The sequence below is a fragment of the Girardinichthys multiradiatus genome, chromosome 7 (genome assembly GCF_021462225.1).
Source record: "Girardinichthys multiradiatus isolate DD_20200921_A chromosome 7, DD_fGirMul_XY1, whole genome shotgun sequence".
Classification (NCBI taxonomy): domain Eukaryota; kingdom Metazoa; phylum Chordata; class Actinopteri; order Cyprinodontiformes; family Goodeidae; genus Girardinichthys; species Girardinichthys multiradiatus.
In genome coordinates, this window is record NC_061800.1 from 6367803 (window position 1) to 6385935 (window position 18133).

The 18133-nt window shown below is 43.7% G+C and overlaps 1 pseudogene; it reads right to left on the bottom strand.

Annotated features, from left to right (window-relative positions):
- Positions 1–1706: 1706 nt before the first annotated feature.
- LOC124871383 lies at positions 1707–14680 on the bottom strand (annotated as a pseudogene).
- Positions 14681–18133: the final 3453 nt, after the last annotated feature.

The window sequence follows — 18133 nt, forward strand, 5'->3', positions numbered from 1 at the left end:
TGGTGGATTATTTACTGAATAGAAGAGATTAGATGTGAGACGTCTGGCTCCTGGCTAGTTCAAACAGAAACCATCTTGCTTGAAGAGTTGTCTTTTTCCCCAAAAAATATTAAAGTTGTCGATGAAGTTGACAGATGTAGTAGCACGTGTTTTTTCAACCATTTATTAATCATCAGAAGTCTCGAAAAATGTTTATCTCCACAGAAAATCGGTGCAAAGGGTCCGCTGAGAAACAGTTGTGGTGAAGGGAGGCATTTTGTGCTGATTAGGTGGTGTCAACTTGTCCTTCTTTCGAGTTCGATTATAAAAACATCCAAATCCGTTAGAAAAAAAATAATAATAATAATCCTTGGGATTTGCTGGTAAGAAGTAGTTTTAGTCCAATATTTCCATAATTTTGGCTAAGAGATAAAAAGTTAGGAGTAAAATAATGCAAGCAAACAGGGAGCTTAGGAGAAAAGCGTCTGAGCAGGCAGAGAGGTGGAAGTAGAAATTAGCAAAAAATCTTAAAGTTATTTAAACACCTTAGAGTTCAGTAGGAGAATAGCATTGGGAACAAAGGTTGCTCTCCTTCTCTGGGTCTTACAGGCCAGGCAGCGGAACCTGCGACCAGATGGCAGCCGCACAAATACTGGAAACAGTATGCACATGGTCATTACAAATTTGACAAGTCAGGAAGCTTGCCTGCTGCTCGTACACAGTACTCAGGTGATGAGCATGAAGACCAATAATCCAATAATAATAGAATATCAGCAATATGTTCTTGCTGACAGAAAATTATAGCAAATTTCTGAGAAGATACATACTCTTCTTCAGTGTGAGAGGAGAACCTCATTTGGTTTTCTAGGCTAGTGCCTAGATATGCCTAGGTATATCTAGGCACCAGCCAGGTATGCCTAAGTATTCCTCTGCTGTCTCAACTGAAAAACTGTGATTCAAGGTGGTTAGAGCCACCACCCTTCAGCTGCTGAAAAGGGGGATAACCATCTCCTTGGCTTTGCTGACATTCAACTCTAAGCATGAGTCATACCACTCCACAAGCTGCTGCAAAGCAGGTCCGTGATATAGCTGGACTGGAGGGACAGCAGAACTATTGTCAGCAAACATTACCAGGTAAGAGTTGGGTTGCATGGATCTCCAATTATCAGTGTATAAACTAAAAAGCAACAGAGGAAGCACGCAACCCTGTGGAGAGCCTGCAGATCTGATGAGGAGATCAGAGAAGATGTTGTTAATCCAGACATGATGGGTTCTGTTGTTGAGAAAGAGCTATGGGAAGATCAGACAGAAACTAGGACTCCTACAGAAACTACATTTTCGGCAACTAGATTAAAATCACATTTTGGTGTCTAAATGTGTGGGAGTAAAAAAAGTTTTCTGAATAAAAACAATTAATTTCATTGGCAACAACAGCAATGCAGGTCTTTTTAATGCTCAAAGTTTCCATCAAACCTAAACAGTGATTTTATAGAAAAAGTAAAATATACTGGAAGGTGAATTATGGGGCAAGAGCCCAATAAGTGAAGAGGAGTTTTAAGCTTATTGGCTGATTGGATCTTTCATAGAAAACAGATTTTCTAGAGTTCTGAAGGTTTTCCATTAATTTCAATGGAAAATGAAAACTGATAAAATGTAAGATTTTTAAAATTATACAAATCTCTAAATATTAAAAGCTACAGCAGAGCTGTCCTGAATGAGCTAAAGGTTTAGAAATTTGAATGGGGCCTGGACCCCTGGGCCCTGGTTTCTGGACTGTTCTCTATCTGACCCAGCAGGTCTCCTCAGAGTCTCTGGTTGGACTCTGCAGAGAGGCCATGAAGGAAGCAAACAAACAGGTCCCGGTGGCTATTTATACTGCTGAGGGATTTCTCCATGACTTTTTCCATGAAGACTTCCAGAGATATTTCACTGTAGTCTTCTCCCACAAAGTTCTCCATTACCTCTGTGTTCCTGTTGGTAAAACAGTTGAATATGTAGACTGCAGCCAGACACTCCTGGATGCTCAGATGAGCAAAGCAGTAGACTGGTTTCTGAAAAATGACATTCTCTCTTTTGAAGATCTCAGTACAAACTCTTGAGTACACTGAGGCCTCTGTAAAATCAAGACCACACTGCTCCAGGTCTTCTTGGTAGAACATGATGTTTCCTTTCTCCAGATGTTCAAACGCTAGTCTCCCACATCTTCAGAAGAACTTGTCGGTCAGCCTCCAGCAGCTCGTGTGGACTTGTCTCATGTCCTTCAAGGTATTTGTTCTTCTTCCTCTTTGTCTGGATCAGCAGGAAGTGAGTACATGTCAGTCATGGTCTTGGGCAGCTCTCCCTTCTTCTCTGTGGCCATGTTCTCCTGAACTGTAGCAGTGATCCAGCAGAAGACAGGATTCCACACATGATGTGGAGGCTCCTGGAGGTCTTAATGTGGGAGATGATTCTGGTGGACTGCTTTTCATCAGTAAACCTCCTTCTGAAGTACACTTCTTTCTGGGTGTCAGTGAAGCCTCGTACTTCTGTTACCCTGGCAACACATGAAGGAAGGATCTGATTGGCCGCTGCAGGTCAGGACGTTATCCAGACGAGAGCCCAGGGAAGGAGGTTCCCCTTGATGAGATTTGTCAGCAGAACGTTGACTGATGACTTACAGGGGTTGGACAATGAAACTAAAACACCTGTCATTTTAGTGTGGGAGGTTTCATGGCTAAATTGGACCAGCCTGGTAGCCAGTCTTCATTGATTGCACATTGCACCAGTAAGAACAGAGTGTGAAGGTTCAATTAGCAGGGTAAGAGCACAGTTTTGCTCAAAATATTGAAATGCACACAACATTATGGTGACATACCAGAGTTCAAAAGAGGACAAATTGCTGGTGCACGTCTTGCTGGCGCATCTGTGACCAAGACAGCAAGTCTTTGTGATGTATCAAGAGCCACGGTATCCAGGGTAATGTCAGCATACCACCAAGAAGGACGAACCACATCCAAAAGGATTAACTGTGGACGCAAGAGGAAGCTGTCTGAAAGGGATGTTCGGGTGCTAACCCGCAATGTATCCAAAAAACATAAAACCACGGCTGCCCAAATAATGGCAGAATTAAATGTGCACCTCAACTGTGTTTCCACCAGAACTGTCCGTCGGGAGCTCCACAGGGTCAATATACATGGCTGGGCTGCTATAGCCAAACCTTTGGTCACTCATGCCAATGCCAAACGTCGGTTTCAATGGTGCAAGGAGCGCAAATCTTGGGCTGTGGACAATGTGAAACATGTATTGTTCTCTGATGAGTCCACCTTTACTGTTTTCCCCACATCCGGGAGAGTTACGGTGTGGAGAAGCCCCAAAGAAGTGTACCACCCAGACTGTTGCATGCCCAGAGTGAAGCATGGGGGTGGATCAGTGATGGTTTGGGCTGCCATATCATGACATTCCCTTGGTCCAATACTTGTGCTAGATGGGCGTGTCACTGCCAAGGACTACCTAACCATTCTTGAGGACCATGTGCATCCAATGGTTCAAACATTGTATCCTGAAGGCGGTGCTGTGTATCAGGATGACAATGCACCAATACACACAGCAAGACTGGTGAAAGATTGGTTTGATGAACATGAAAGTGAAGTTGAACATCTCCCATGGCCTGCACAGTCACCAGATCTAAATATTATTGAGCCACTTTGGGGTGTTTTGGAGGAACGAGTTAGGAAACGTTTTTCTCCACCAGTATCACTATCCTGCAAGAAGAATGGCTTAAAATCCCTCTGACCACTGTGCAGGACTGGTATATGTCATTCCCAAGACGAATTGACGCTGTATTGGCCGCAAAAGGAGGCCCTACACCATAGTAATAAATTAGTCAGTCAGTCATTTTCTACCGCTTATTCCATAGTGGGTCGCAGGGGAGCTGGTGCCCATCTCCAGCAGTCTATGGGCAAGAGGCGGGGTACACCCTGGACAGGTTGCCAGTCCATCGCAGGGCAACACACAAACAACCATGCACACACTCATTCATACACCTAAGAGCAATTTAGAGTTACCAATTAACCTAACAGACATGTCTTTGGACTGTGGGAGGAAGCCGGAGTACCCAGTGAGAACCCACGCATGCACAGGGAGAACATGCAAACTCCATGCAGAAAGACCCCTGGCTGGGAATCAAACCCAGGACCTTCTTGCTGCAAGGCAACAGTGCTACCAACTGCGCCACCGTGCAGCCCAGTAATAAATTATTGTGGTCTAAAACCAGGTGTTTCAATTTCATTGTCCAACCCCTGTATGTGTGACATCAGAAACAAGCCGACTGTTGTTGAAGTCCAGAGAAAGTCTGCTTTCATCCAGGCCTCAAAGATGAAGAGAAGTTTACAGACAGCCAGCTTCTCTGCTGGGAACCTCTGGAGTGTTGGATGGAAAACATGGAGCAGCGTGAGAAGAGTGTGTTGCTCATCTCTGATCAAGTTTAGCTTCGTAAATGAAAGCAGAACCACCACAATGACATCTTGGTTTTCCAAGCCCTCTGCTCACTCAAGAGTGAACTTCTGCACTGAGGTTTTTCCAACACCAGCGACACCAACTGTCAGAACCACTCTGATGGCTCCATGTTGGTCAGGTAAGTCTTTAAAGATGTCGTGGCACCTGATTGGACAGTCATGGAGGTTTTGAATCTTGGAAACTGTCTCCAGCTGCTTCACCTCATGTTTAGTATTAACCTCTTCACTCTGTCGGTCTGTGATGTAGAGATCAGTATAGATCCTGTTGAGGAGAGTTCTACTTCCTGTTTAATCACTTCCTTCAGTCACATATTCACATCTCCTCCTCAGACGGATCTTACGTTCCTCTAGAACCTCATGCAAACATTTGCTGAAACAAAAGAGAAAAGACAACCGAAGACTAAAAGCATGATTTTGTGATTGCAACAAAAGAATCTGTAACATTAGTAGGTGTTATCAATATAAGGTTTCTTACTTCACATTATGTGAAGCTAAACAATAACAGTATATTTCTGCCTCTGTTTCATGGCAAATATCTCTTCATTACCAGGATCTGATTCACAAAGCAGATGAGATAAATTAATGCTGTCAGAAACATGCACATTAAATGCAGCGGCTTTCAGCAACATGATCTCTTTGCATCATGCAACCATTGTTTTCATTTTACTATTTAATTATGACCTTCTCCCACAAACATAGCAGCTACTGAAGAGGCAGAGTGAAAGAAACATGTTTTCTCTCAGCATTTTTCAGCCTTAATGAAGGAAATCTAGAGGAAACTCTTTAATCTGCTAGATAAACAGCTGATTGCATAAGGTGGTGTTCACATTTAAAATGGCATTTTTCACTCAAAGAATGTTTTTAAAGAACAATTCCGGATTGGAAATTAGATGGGATTGATTTGGACCTTTAGAAGTAAATAACATATTGTTTAGAATTATTATATGTTACATATATATTATATATGCTACAATATGTGATATATTGTCAGAGTTCATAAAGGCTTCTGTCAGACTTTCAGACTTTCCTTCCCTCTTTTTGTGAAAGCAGCAGTGAAGCAGGTTGCTTCTTCCACCTTTTTGTTTTCATGCATCAAAATGACTATCAGCTTTAAAGTTCCTGTGACACGCTTTTCTCACAAATGCAGAAATTGAAAGAAAACATCCTAATATTAAAGGAATTGGGTAAAGACGTGATAAAAGACAATTGTGACACAAAATAAGCATATTTCGATGTTAAATTTTGCAAGTCTAAAGTCGCGTAGAAATGACTTCAAAGGGGAAGTCTCTGGTCATTCATTATGTGAGCGTCAATGATAAACAGTTCAGGTTGAAGCCAAGTTGCGATCAACACAGCGTTAATATGGTGAAACGGTGCATTGCTGGTGGTGGCAGCAATACCACGACAGCAGCCGTTAGTCTGCACTACTTTGCTGAAGCGAAGACGATTAGAGCTGCCTGGATCAAAGCTGGAAAACTGACGAGGGACAGATGGGCTGGTTTCACCAAGCACGGTCAGTTGTGATCAGGACTATTCAGCAGAGGACTATTCAGAAGGACTAACACATCACACCAGTTTTATCTTCTTTACATTGACTACCTGTAAATATAGAATTGTTTTTAAAATGTAGGTGTTGACTTTTAGAGCTTTTTATGGATAGATCCCCAATACATCATTGAAATGTTGATCCCTTATTCTTCAGGTCGCACTCTTCCCAGTCCTCTGCCCAGAACCTCCTAAAGGTCCCTAAGACCCGGTTCAAAACTTGAGGTTACTGGTCCTTTCAGGCAGTAGGATGCCTTGCCCTTGTCTCTTCATGTGGCCGTCTATTTTGACTCCTGTTAGGGTGTGAAAACTTTTGTATTGTTTATCACTCATGTCTGCTCTAAGTGCTTTTCCCTCCTTACATGTCACAGGAAGGGAGATGGGGACAAGAATGAGTTATGCTTTTATGCTTTTATTAGCAGCATCTGGGGACTATTCACCAGGTCCCCACTTCCCACTTTCTCTGTTTGATTATAAACAAGACAAATGAACCCTAACCTTTCTGACCCCCCACACACACACACACCCTGAATGTTTGTTGAACTGTGTGTGACCCAGCATGTATAAATAAAGAGAGAGGGGTGCTAATACTTTGTAGTTTGTATTGCACAGCTACCCTTGCCGCAAGTAAAACTGACTCTGTGTCGTTCCTTACCTCTGAGTTGATTAAATAATACCTAACATTAACTTGGTCCTTCGAAGCAGGATATTATAAGAACTAAACTGATCTTATTTTTCTTTGCAGTGACTGGCGGATCTCCGGGAACAGCCTGACGTCGAGTTAAGCGCTGCCGCACAGCCGCATCTAGGCCTGGTGGCTGAAAGTCCCGGTGTGTGACATTCGCAACTGGCCGGTGGGTTATCGCCTTGCTCGACGCCGGGTGACTCTGGGAGGTCCGACAGAGTCACCTAGAAGTCAACTCCGAGGTGAGATAGCTTTAAAATACAGTACATGAGATAAGAGTAAGTGCTATATAGATAAAAGAAGAAAAGTACTTAAAAGTCATTGGTAGTGTGTCGCCATAAGGACACTGGATTGGATAGGTTTTATTTCGCCGCAAAGAAATAGCGATAAATTTAGGTAATGGTCTCGCCGTAAGGAGATTAGAATCGACTAGGTGGTTCCACCGTAAAGTGAAACTGGATAATTTGGTTGGTAAAATTTCGCCAGAAGAAAATGAAATTAAATGTTGAATGATAAGGGAGCTCATAAACTAAGCTAGGTCGACCATACATATTGCTGAAGGGACATAAATATGTTAAAATACTAACTGTGTGAGTGCTGCTGTGTGTGTTTGGAAGACTAAGCATTTTGGAAGAATCTTAGCAAGATTCTGCTGGTCTTGTGTTTTCTTTTGCCCAGAATAGAAAGACGTATTGGTGATTTTTGGAGATAAAGGTCGGGTTCAACCCGAGAAAATTAACACCGCTGCAGATTAGTCGCTGTAGAAGGGCGTGTTAATGTCCTCTCCTTGAATCTCATGCCAGTGAACTTCTATCTGGGACATTTATAGTATTGTGAACTAAAATTAAACATCATGGGGAAGAAACAAAGTAAACTAATTAACTTAGAAGGGGATGTAAAGTTTATGGAGAACTATGTAGAAGGAGCAGGTATGATCTGTCATAGATGGAATAAAAAACACTGTTTCTTGGGTAAACTAAATATTAACGATATCTTAAAATTACAAGGGGATTTAAAATTAGAAATAATGAAAACCAAGAAACCAACTAAAAAGGAAAAGAGAAAGGTAGAGTATACATTTTCATACAAATGGCTGGAACAAAGTAAATTAAGAAACATTCAGAGGTGAGATAAGAAGGAGAAACGAAAGGAGAGGCTGACAGCAGTACACCTCATCTGTCATTAACCAAACCCGTGGGGGGTCAGTGGAAAGAATTAGAAAACTTTCTACAGCGTGCTGAAAGAGGTAGATATGAGGCATTAACAAGCTCTGACTGGAAAGTAGATCCTAACACAGGAATCTGGAAACTCACTCTAGGGTGGATAGTCAAAGTCCATCCAAAGACACATTTGGATGAGGCAAAGTGACAAATACAGGCCCTAGCTGAAAGCAAAGAGAGCAACAGGCACCCTGCCCTAGCTGCTGTCCCACCTGAACTGTGCTCCCAATCATCAACTGATATAGGGCTTATAAAGGGGTTTCCACCATATAAGGTTAAATTAATATCTGAAGAACAGCCAGTAGTTCGCCAGTACCCCTTTCCATCCAGGAGAGGGACGTCAACAAACTCTTCAGGAGACAGAACCCCCGGAAAGCTGCTGGTCCGGATTCTGTCTCACCAGCCAGCCTGAAGCACTGCGCTGATCAGCTGTCTCCAGTCTTCACAGACATTTTTAACACCTCACTGGAGACATGTCATGTGCCAGCCTGCTTCAAGTCCTCCACCATCGTCCCTGTTCCCAAGAAGCCAAGGACCACAGGGCTTAATGACTTCAGACCCGTCGCCCTGACCTCTGTGGTGATGAAGTCCTTTGAGCGTCTTGTGCTCTCACACCTAAAAGACATCACCGACCCCCTCCTGGACCCCCTGCAGTTTGCCTACAGAGCCAACAGGTCTGTAGATGATGCAGTCAACCTAGCCCTTCACTTCATCCTCCGGCACCTGGACTCCACAGGAACCTATGCCAGGATCCTGATTGTGGATTTCAGCTCAGCCTTCAACACCATCGTCCCAGTTCTGCTACAGGAGAAGCTCTCCCAGCTGAGTGTGCCCGACTCCACCTGCAGGTGGATCACTGACTTCCTGTCTGACAGGAAGCAGCGCGTGAGGCTGGGGAAGCACGTCTCTGACTCCCTGACCATCAGCACCGGTTCCCCCCAAGGCTGTGTTCTCTCTCCTCTGCTCTTCTCCCTGTACACCAACAGCTGCACCTCCAGTCACCAGTCTGTCAAGCTTCTGAAGTTTGCGGACGACACCATCCTGATCGGACTCATCTCTGATGGTGACGAGTCTGCGTACAGATGGGAGGTGGACCATCTGTTGGACTGGTGCAGCCAGAACAACCTTGAGCTCAACGCTCTAAAGACAGTGGAGATGGTTGTGGAGAAAGTTTAGAGGGAAATCCAAAATATATTTTTATAATTGGTATCCATTATGACACTTCAATGTTGACAAATTGCTGAGTTTTCCCACGTTTAGCCCATTAAAACTGGACTTCAGGCAGAACCCAGCCCCACCTGCCCCCATCACCCTCTGTGACTCCACAATTGACACTGTGGAATCTTTCCGCTTCCTGGGAACCATCATCTCCCAGGATCTCAAGTGGGAGCCAAACATCAGCTCCCTCATCAAGAAAGCCCAGCAGAGGATGTTCTTCCTGCGGCAGCTGAAGAAATTCAACCTGCCAAAGACTATGATGGTGCACTTCTACACAGCCATCATTGAGTCCATCCTCACCCCCTCCATCACCATCTGGTACGCCGCTGCTACAGCCAAGGATAAGGGCAGGCTGCAGCGTGTCATTCGGTCTGCTGAGAAGGTGATTGGCTGCAGTCTACTGTCACTCCAGGAACTGTACACCTCCAGGACCCTGAAGCGGGCAGGGAAGATTCTGGCTGATCCCTCCCACCCCGGTCACAGACTCTTTGAGACTCTCCCCTCTGGCAGGAGGCTGCGGTCCATCCGGACCAAAACCTCACGCCACAAGAACAGTTTTTTCCCATCTGCCACCAGCCTGGTTAACAAAGCCCAGAAACCACCCTGACACTCTCCCTTTCCCCCACACCCCCCCTTTTTTGCTGACAAGACACCTGCAACTCTATGCGTTACATTAACGCTCAGCATGGACTCCTGCTTTACTTGCACTGCCATACTTGCACAATGATCACCTGCACTGTTGTATTGCTCTTGCATCTTATACTGCTCTATATTTACTCTCACTCACTTAAAACTGTGCACATATATTTACTTTATATTGTAGATATGTTTATACTGTTTAATTTGTACTGTATTGCACCAACTACGCCAAAACAAATTCCTTGTATGTCCAGAAACGTACTTGGCAATAAAGCTTTTCTGATTCTGATTCTTTCTTTTGTTGTATTTGTCCATTTCCTATATTTTCAGGAACAATAATCATTATTATATCTGTGGCAGAGTGGAAAACTGCTTCTATCAGAGACTTAAATAAACCAAAAACTGACTAAAATCTATATTCCAGAGAAGAAAGTTGAATCCCTCGTTATTGGTGTAGCACAAGTAAACAGGACTCAGCCTTGCATTAATTTAAGCACTTTATAAAGAGTGTTGTACTGTGCATTATTTGGAAATAGAAATGCTAACAAGTCATTTAAAGTTCAGGACTTTTATTTGTCATATAAAGTAAGTTCAACGGAATCTGACTTTATGATGATGCTGCTCACTTTGTAGTTTTTATTGTCCTGATATAATTTGCAGTTGTAGTCTTTAGTTACAGTCCATCTTTATTGATCCCAGTTCCTCACCTCAGATGGTCTGGTTCCTTTTGTGCATTATGGATTTTCATCTTCTTTCATCCAAACCTCTGATTTTGTCAACCTTCCCCGCTTGTGAGGAGATTCTAAAAATCTTATTTCACAAGTACAAGGCTGATATGGAGAAACTGCAGGAGCAGTTTAAACATCATTTTCAAGGTTTTCATGCAATGAAGCCTTAGACAAAGCTCTTTGAGGATCTCATCTCTGCTGCTGTCAGTGAGCAATCTTCAGAGTTGCAGTAGGAATTGTGCAGTCGCATCTATTTTTTTAAGCAAGATACAATAAGAAGGGAAATTCACTTTGGAGTCTGCTGCCACAGTCCCGTTTTTTCTCTCCTCCATGAGTTTGCACACCCAATAACCAGTATGTTTGAGAGCATGTATATTTATGGGAGCAGTTTTTCAGCAATGAAACACATCCAGTCTAAAGCACAGTTGTGATTGTTTTAAAGCACTTTATAATTAAAGTTGTTATGGTATGGTAAAGAGAGAAACAGGCTCCCAGATGGCACACTTTTTCATCTGATGCAGATAGGATGCACAAAGATTGACATTGATATTCAGTCAATAGTAAACCAACAGGAAACGCCACCAGTTTATTATTACAATAGAACTGGTAGGCCTACTACAGATAGTGGAGAGGTAGAGTGGGTATACATGGAAAACTGTAAAATCTTTAAAGTTGAGTGTAAAAATACACAAAATTGAATCTTGCAATTAATATTTGTCTGCTGTTCTGCAGCTTTCTGTCATGGCTGAGGCGGATGGTGATTTGTAAGTTGTATTTTTATGATTTTGAGAGCCTTTTGCACTGAAATAAAATAAATCAGTATTTTTTGTTTGCTTCAAATGTTTTGTGTTCATATTTTTTAAAGAAGAGTAAAACTGTTATACATTCAGCATGAAATATTTTAGTTATTGCACTGTATGTTGATTTGATGAACATACGTATCAAACATACCAAAACATTGTGGCTCCATCCATCATTTAAGTTGCCCAACCTTGGTTTAGACTATTTAAATCACAGTCTACTATTATTGTGCAAGAAAAAGGTTTATCAAGTTATTGAAGGACCTTCACAATTTTGCATGTAAAATATCTGGATTTACTGATAAACTTACACAACAGATTTGAGTTTAGAACCTGTACAGAGGACCACAACATTTACCAAAATGTCTCTGTCATCATACTATAAATATCAATGTGTTATTCAGGTATTACACTGGAGGTTAATGGTTTGTTAATAAAACATTAACTGCATACATTTTGGGGCCTCTGGATGATAGAAAAACGTTAGATGTGATAATGGTGGTGAATGCTGCATTGATGATTTGACTTGCAATAAACACATATCGAAACAGTATTAATGTCTTTTTGAACTGGTTTTCATATGAAACATAAAGTTCAGATAATGAGTTTTCCAGCTATTGGAACAAAAGTAAATTTATTGTTTTCATCTCAGCAAGGTTTTATTTACAAAGTTGCTGTTTGGCAAAGAAACAGTTGTAGAAAAATTGTAGTTTCTTAATGACTTGACCATCTTACCACCAACGTTACCTCGTTTTGCAGATTGTTTGACTTCCTATGAGCAAAATATCAGAGTTCTATCAGATTGAAGTCTCCAATCTGAACTTTGACCTTCTGTCTGCACCTGGTTGATATCTGTGAAATGGGTGTTATAATTGCTTGAATGTGAGATTGTGGGAGCAGGAAGTGTTACTTCTATAAATGTCCCAACATAACTGTTTGTTATTGTTCCCACTCCCACAGACACTGGGCCTCTGTGAAACCCAGAACCTGCAAATGCTTAATAAAGACACAAAGGAAACTACTTAGTTTTTTCCCTGAGTTAGTTCTGCCCAGTTTAGGTCAAAACCAAACAAAGGACCAAAGTTTTTTAAAATCATTGTTTCATCTCCATGCATACGTTTTTAACCAGAAATCAAAGTTTAATCCCTGGTTGGTCTCTGCAGAGTCACATATATAATTTAGAAACTGTGTTCTTACTTTGGGTCTGAGGATCCAGGTTCATTACTGAGTAGTGGAGGTCTGTCTTTGGACTGGTCACTCCTCATAGATAGACAGCTGATTCCTGGAGAATCTGCTTTGCCCTCCTTTAGATAACAATCTTCCATCTTCCGGACATCAGTCAGTCAGAGAGAGAAACCAGTACCAGTCAATGCCCAGTGATTAATTTCCAGTAACTGTCCTGTAAAGCAGAAAGCTCATTCCCATCATGTGTGTAGAGCATCAGATAAACCTGACTCCATCAGGTACATCTGAGGTTTAATTGGTTACAGTTTCACTACTTCATGTACCTTCTGATGTCTGCTGGGTGACCTGGAGAATTTCCGAGCTTTTAAAGAAAATTAAAACTAAAACTGTGTTTGAAACCTTTTTTAGTCCTGAGTCATGTTCCTGGTATGTAGAAAAATACAAAGTGAGTTCACGTATAGTGATGAAGGAGTGGAACTTTCCTATGAAGTAGCGATGTGTTGGTCCTGAACACACCGCCTTGCTCCATGTTGAAACCGGCTCCTGTTGGAGAGCCTTCCGTTAAAGCAGCGGTTCTAAAATCTTTCAGGCCCACTCCTTCTTTAGAGTAAGATCGTTTTGTTGGTTGCTATATTATGTTTTTATCATTTACAATCAGCATGATGTGTCTGCTATGTTGGTCTATAATCGCCAGACTCTTTAAAACCTCAGACATCACAATGAGACTCTTGAGGTGGAAATTTAAGGGCAATGCCTCCTTTCCTGACAGATATGCTGTCTTACCTGCATCTAAAACCTTTTTGCAGGAGACGAAGAAGTCGTCGTGGAGTTCTGGTCTGGGTTAAGGCTCTACGGAGGTTGTCTAGAGGGGATCCCTGACCATGTGGGTATATTTTTCTCCCATATGCTGGTTCCTGCCTGTTGTTCCCAGAGCAGCGGTGAATCAATCGCATCAGACCCCAAGATACTTGAAGTCCTCCACTTGAGGCAGGACCTCCTTCCCGACCCGGAGAAGGCACTCAGCCCTTTTCCGGCTCAAGACCATGGCCTGCGGACCAAGCTCTGATACCGGTCGTACAGGGACCTAACAGCCCGTATCAAAGGGCCTGGTACCCCATACTCCCGGAGTACCCCGACAGGAATCCCTGACGGACACGGTCGGACGCCTTCTCCAAGTCCATAAAGCACATGTAGACTGGTTGGGCAAACTCCCATGCACCCTCCGGGACCCTTCTGAGGGTGTAGAGCTGGTCCAGAGTTCCACGGCCAGGACGAAAACCACACGGCTCTTCCTGAATCTGAGGTTCGACTATCTGACGGACCCTCCTCTCCAGAACCCCCAAATAGACCTTACCAGGGAGGCTTAAGAGTGTGACTCCCTTATTGTTGGAACACACTCTATGGTCCCCCTTTTTGAATAGGGGGACCACCACACCGGTCTGCCAATCCAGTGGAACTACCCCTGATGTCCACACGATGCTGCAGAGTCGCGTTAACCGACACAAACTTACAACATCCAGAACCTTAAGGAACTCTTGGGGAATCTTATACACCCCCAGTGCCTTACCACTGGGTAGCTTTTTAATCACCTTGATGACCTCTGCAACAGAGATTGGAGAGCCCGCCCTAGCGTCCCCAGGCTCCACTTCTTCAGTGGAAGACGTGCCGGTGGGATTGAGGAGGTTTTCAAAATACTCTGCCCACCAACCCACAACGTCCCGAGTTGAGGTCAGGAGCACACCCTCCTCACTGTAAACAGTGTTGGTGGTGTACCTCTTCCTTCTGCTGAGATGCTGGAAGGTGGACATGAATCGCCTCGAAGCCGTACGGAAGTCGTTTTCCATGGCCTCTCCCCGAACTCCTCCCACAGCTGAGTTTTTGCCTCAGCAACCACCCGATCCACATGCCGCTTGGACTGCCGGCACCCATCAGCTGCTTCTGGAGTCCCACAGGCCAAAAAGACCTGATGGGACTCCTTCTTCAGCCTCACAGCATCCCTCATCACCGATGTCCACCAGCGGGTTCGAGGATTGCCGCCGCGACAGGCACCAACAACCTTGCAACCACAGCGCTGGTAAGCCGCCTCGGCGATGGAGGTGTGGAACATGGCCCACTCTGACTCAATGTCCCCTACCTCTCCTGGAACGTGTTTGAAGCTCTCCCGGAGGTGGGAGTTGAAGTTCCGCATCACGGGAGATCCTGCCAAGTGTTCCCAGCAGACCCTCAAGATTTGTTTGGGTCTGCCAGGTCTGACCGGCATCCTCCCCCACCATCGGAGCCAGCTCAACACCAGGACATCGGCCACAGATCAGATGACACGACAACAAAGTCGATCATCGAACTGCGTCCTAGGGTGTCCTGGTGCCAAGAGCACATATGGACACCCTTATTCTTGAACATGGTGTTAGTTATGGACAATCCATGATACAAAAGCACAAAAGTCCAATAATAAAACACCACTCGGGTTCAGAATGACAGGACCATTCCTCCCAAACACACCCCTCCAGGTCTCACTGTCTTTGCCAACGTGAGCATCTCCACGGGCTGAACCACTGGCCCATTAACCCACTGGGAAAATCCTGTATGCTAGTCTGCCCCTGGCCTCTACCCAGCTTCGCAACAGGTGGCCTTGACTAGCCTTTAAGCAGCTATCTCCCACCGGCTGCAAGCTGCATTCTGCTGCTGTTTTAATCATAGATCATTTATCCCACATTGAGGCCTGTGCTTTTTAACACAGCCTTCTCTCTCAGTCATTGAGGTTGTTGCCGTTTCAGGATAACTTTTCACTCTATACTGATCAACAAATTGCTGAGAGTTGTGGATAATGGCATTCCTATCTCTTTATTTCTTCTTCTGTCTGTGTAGCTTAGGAATAAACTTTTACCCCTGGCTGAGTACATCAAACTATGTATTTAACCTGTGGGACATCGCTCATAGTTGTACTTGTGCTAGGCCAATTCATATGACTCAAGACATGAACCTATCATCTCTATGGCACAGGTGGTAGGAGTTCGTCCTGTAAACGGTGGGTTGCTGGTTTGAAACTTCACCTGACTTGCCTGCTGATGGTGGTCAGAGGGCTCGGTGGTGCCTCTGTATTGCAGCATGACTTCTGTCAGTCTGCCCCAGGGCAGCTGTGGCTTCATTGTAGCTCACCACTGTGAGTGTGTGAATGGGTGAATAACTGATATTGTAAAGCACTTGGGGTCTCTGGGCGCTTGATAAAGCACCATGCAAGTGCAGGCCATTTACCATTTATCGAATTTGTCTTCAGATTTACCTAATTTTCAGGGCCTTTTAGCATTACTTAGTTATCTCATGTTTCTTGAGAAATCCTGCTTGACTTTAACAAAAGATGTATCAGACTCAATGTGCATTGTACTTTTATCCTCTAACGTGCAGCCCAACCCTGCTCCTGAATTACAGGGACCCCCACGCCACTCTCTAGCCCGCCTCCCCGATCCTCCCCCCGGACACAACAGCCAGCAGAGCAGCACACCACCAAGCCCACCCAACCATCTGGCCAGCGCCAGCAGCTCCAGCCCATCAGTTCATGGTTCATGTCAGGGAAGCATGCACCAGCTGGGTAACTGGGCTGGGCAGGCTTTATAAGATGGCAGCTGACTTTGTAGCTTAAATAAATAAAAAAAATTAAATTAAATTAAATTAAGGGCAATAATAAGACAGTTTGATGAGCGATGTATGCCCAAATGGAACGCAATACATGAGCAGACATGTTTCCACAGACGCTACATGGTGAGAGAGTTGAGGCTTTGTCAGACATCTTTATGAGCTGGCTGAACACTGTGACTTTGGAGCTGTTAAAAATAAACAGATTAGGGATTGCATCATCATTGGGATACTGTATAATAACGTTTCTCAAAAGCTACAGCTGGAGTCGGAGTTGACATTGGAAAGGGCTATCAACATTGCACGTCAGTCTGAACTTATTAAGCTGCAAAACCTTGGTGCCCGAGCAACACAAAGGGAAGTAGGTGCCATGTGTCAAAAGTTTAAAAAGTGTAAGTCATTCGAAAAGAAGCAAGCTAAGGTTAAATGCTGTGTCCAACGCTAAGTGCAATAAAACTTTGTAGTAGCATGCAAGACCATGCTCATTGAAGAGGCTAAAACTGCAGATGTGGATGATAATGATAGCAATATATGGTTTCTAGGATCCATAACAGCATATGTAGATCCTGTTGAAGACAAGATGTTTAGACATTGGCAGATAAATGGCACTGCAGTATGATTCAGAATTGACACAGATGCCGAAATCACTGTAATATCCGAACACACATACTTTAATCTGCCCCAGCGCCCAGTCCTGAAAGACACCAAGAATATGTAGAGAGCTTAAGCAGGCTTGAACATATAGTTCTTAGGCATTTTATTCTTTTCAGCTCAAATTAAAATAAAGATAACTCTGTTGCCATGAAAGTGAATAAGTAATCTAAATAAATACAAAATCTTTTGAATAAGACCCCAACAAACAGACATTTGAACCTAAAAAAATCAGCAACAGAAATAATATTCAGGCTCACTATATCAGTTTTACTTTGTTTTCATCATTTAACTGAGCTTTAATAAGAGACTTGAGATTGCTTATAAGTTTTGATAGATCGGCAGAGTAGAAACAGCTGTTACTTTTCCCTTTCCCGGTTGCAGAGTGTCATCCAGGTGAACAGCAATGACACCCCTGCTCTAGTCTTTCCCACCTGTAGTTGTTTTATTGTGTCCTTTTTGCTCTTTGGGTTGATAAAAGCCTGGTGTATTTTGCAGATGGGTCCTAATAAGGCATCACACATCCAAGAATTATCCCTACTAACTGATGATATATATATGTCACTCCCACCAGGGGTACTCGTACCCCTGGTGGGAGTCACTGAAGTAGACCACCAGAGCTTCAGGCCTACAGGGGTTGGACAATGAAACTGAAACACCTGGTTTTAGACCACAATAGTTTATTAGTATGGTGTAGGGCCTCCTTTTGCGGCCAATACAGCGTCAATTCGTCTTGGGAATGACATATACAAGTCCTGCACAGTGTTCAGAGGGATTTTAAGCCATTCTTCTTGCAGGACAGTGGCCAGGTCACTACGTGATACTGGTGGAGGAAAACGTTTCCTGACTCGCTCCTCCAAAACACCCCAAAGTGGCTCAATAATATTTAGATCTGGTGACTGTGCAGGCCATGGGAGATGTTCAACTTCACTTTCATGTTCATCAAACCAATCTTTCACCAGTCTTGCTGTGTGTATTGGTGCATTGTCATCCTGATACACGGCACCGCCTTCATGATACAGTGTTTGAACCATTGGATGCACATGGTCCTCAAGAATGGTTCGGTAGTCCTTGGCAGTGACGCCCATCTAGCACAAGTATTGGGCCAAGGGAATGCCATGATATGGCAGCCCAAACCATCACTGATCCACCCCCATGCTTCACTCTGGGCATGCAACAGTCTGGGTGGTACAATTCTTTGGGGCTTCTCCACACCGTAACTCTCCCGGATGTGGGGAAAACAGTAAAGGTGGACTCATCAGAGAACAATACATGTTTCACATTGTCCACAGCCCAAGATTTGCACTCCTTGCACCATTAAAACCGAAGTTTGGCATTGGCATGAGTGACCAAAGGTTTG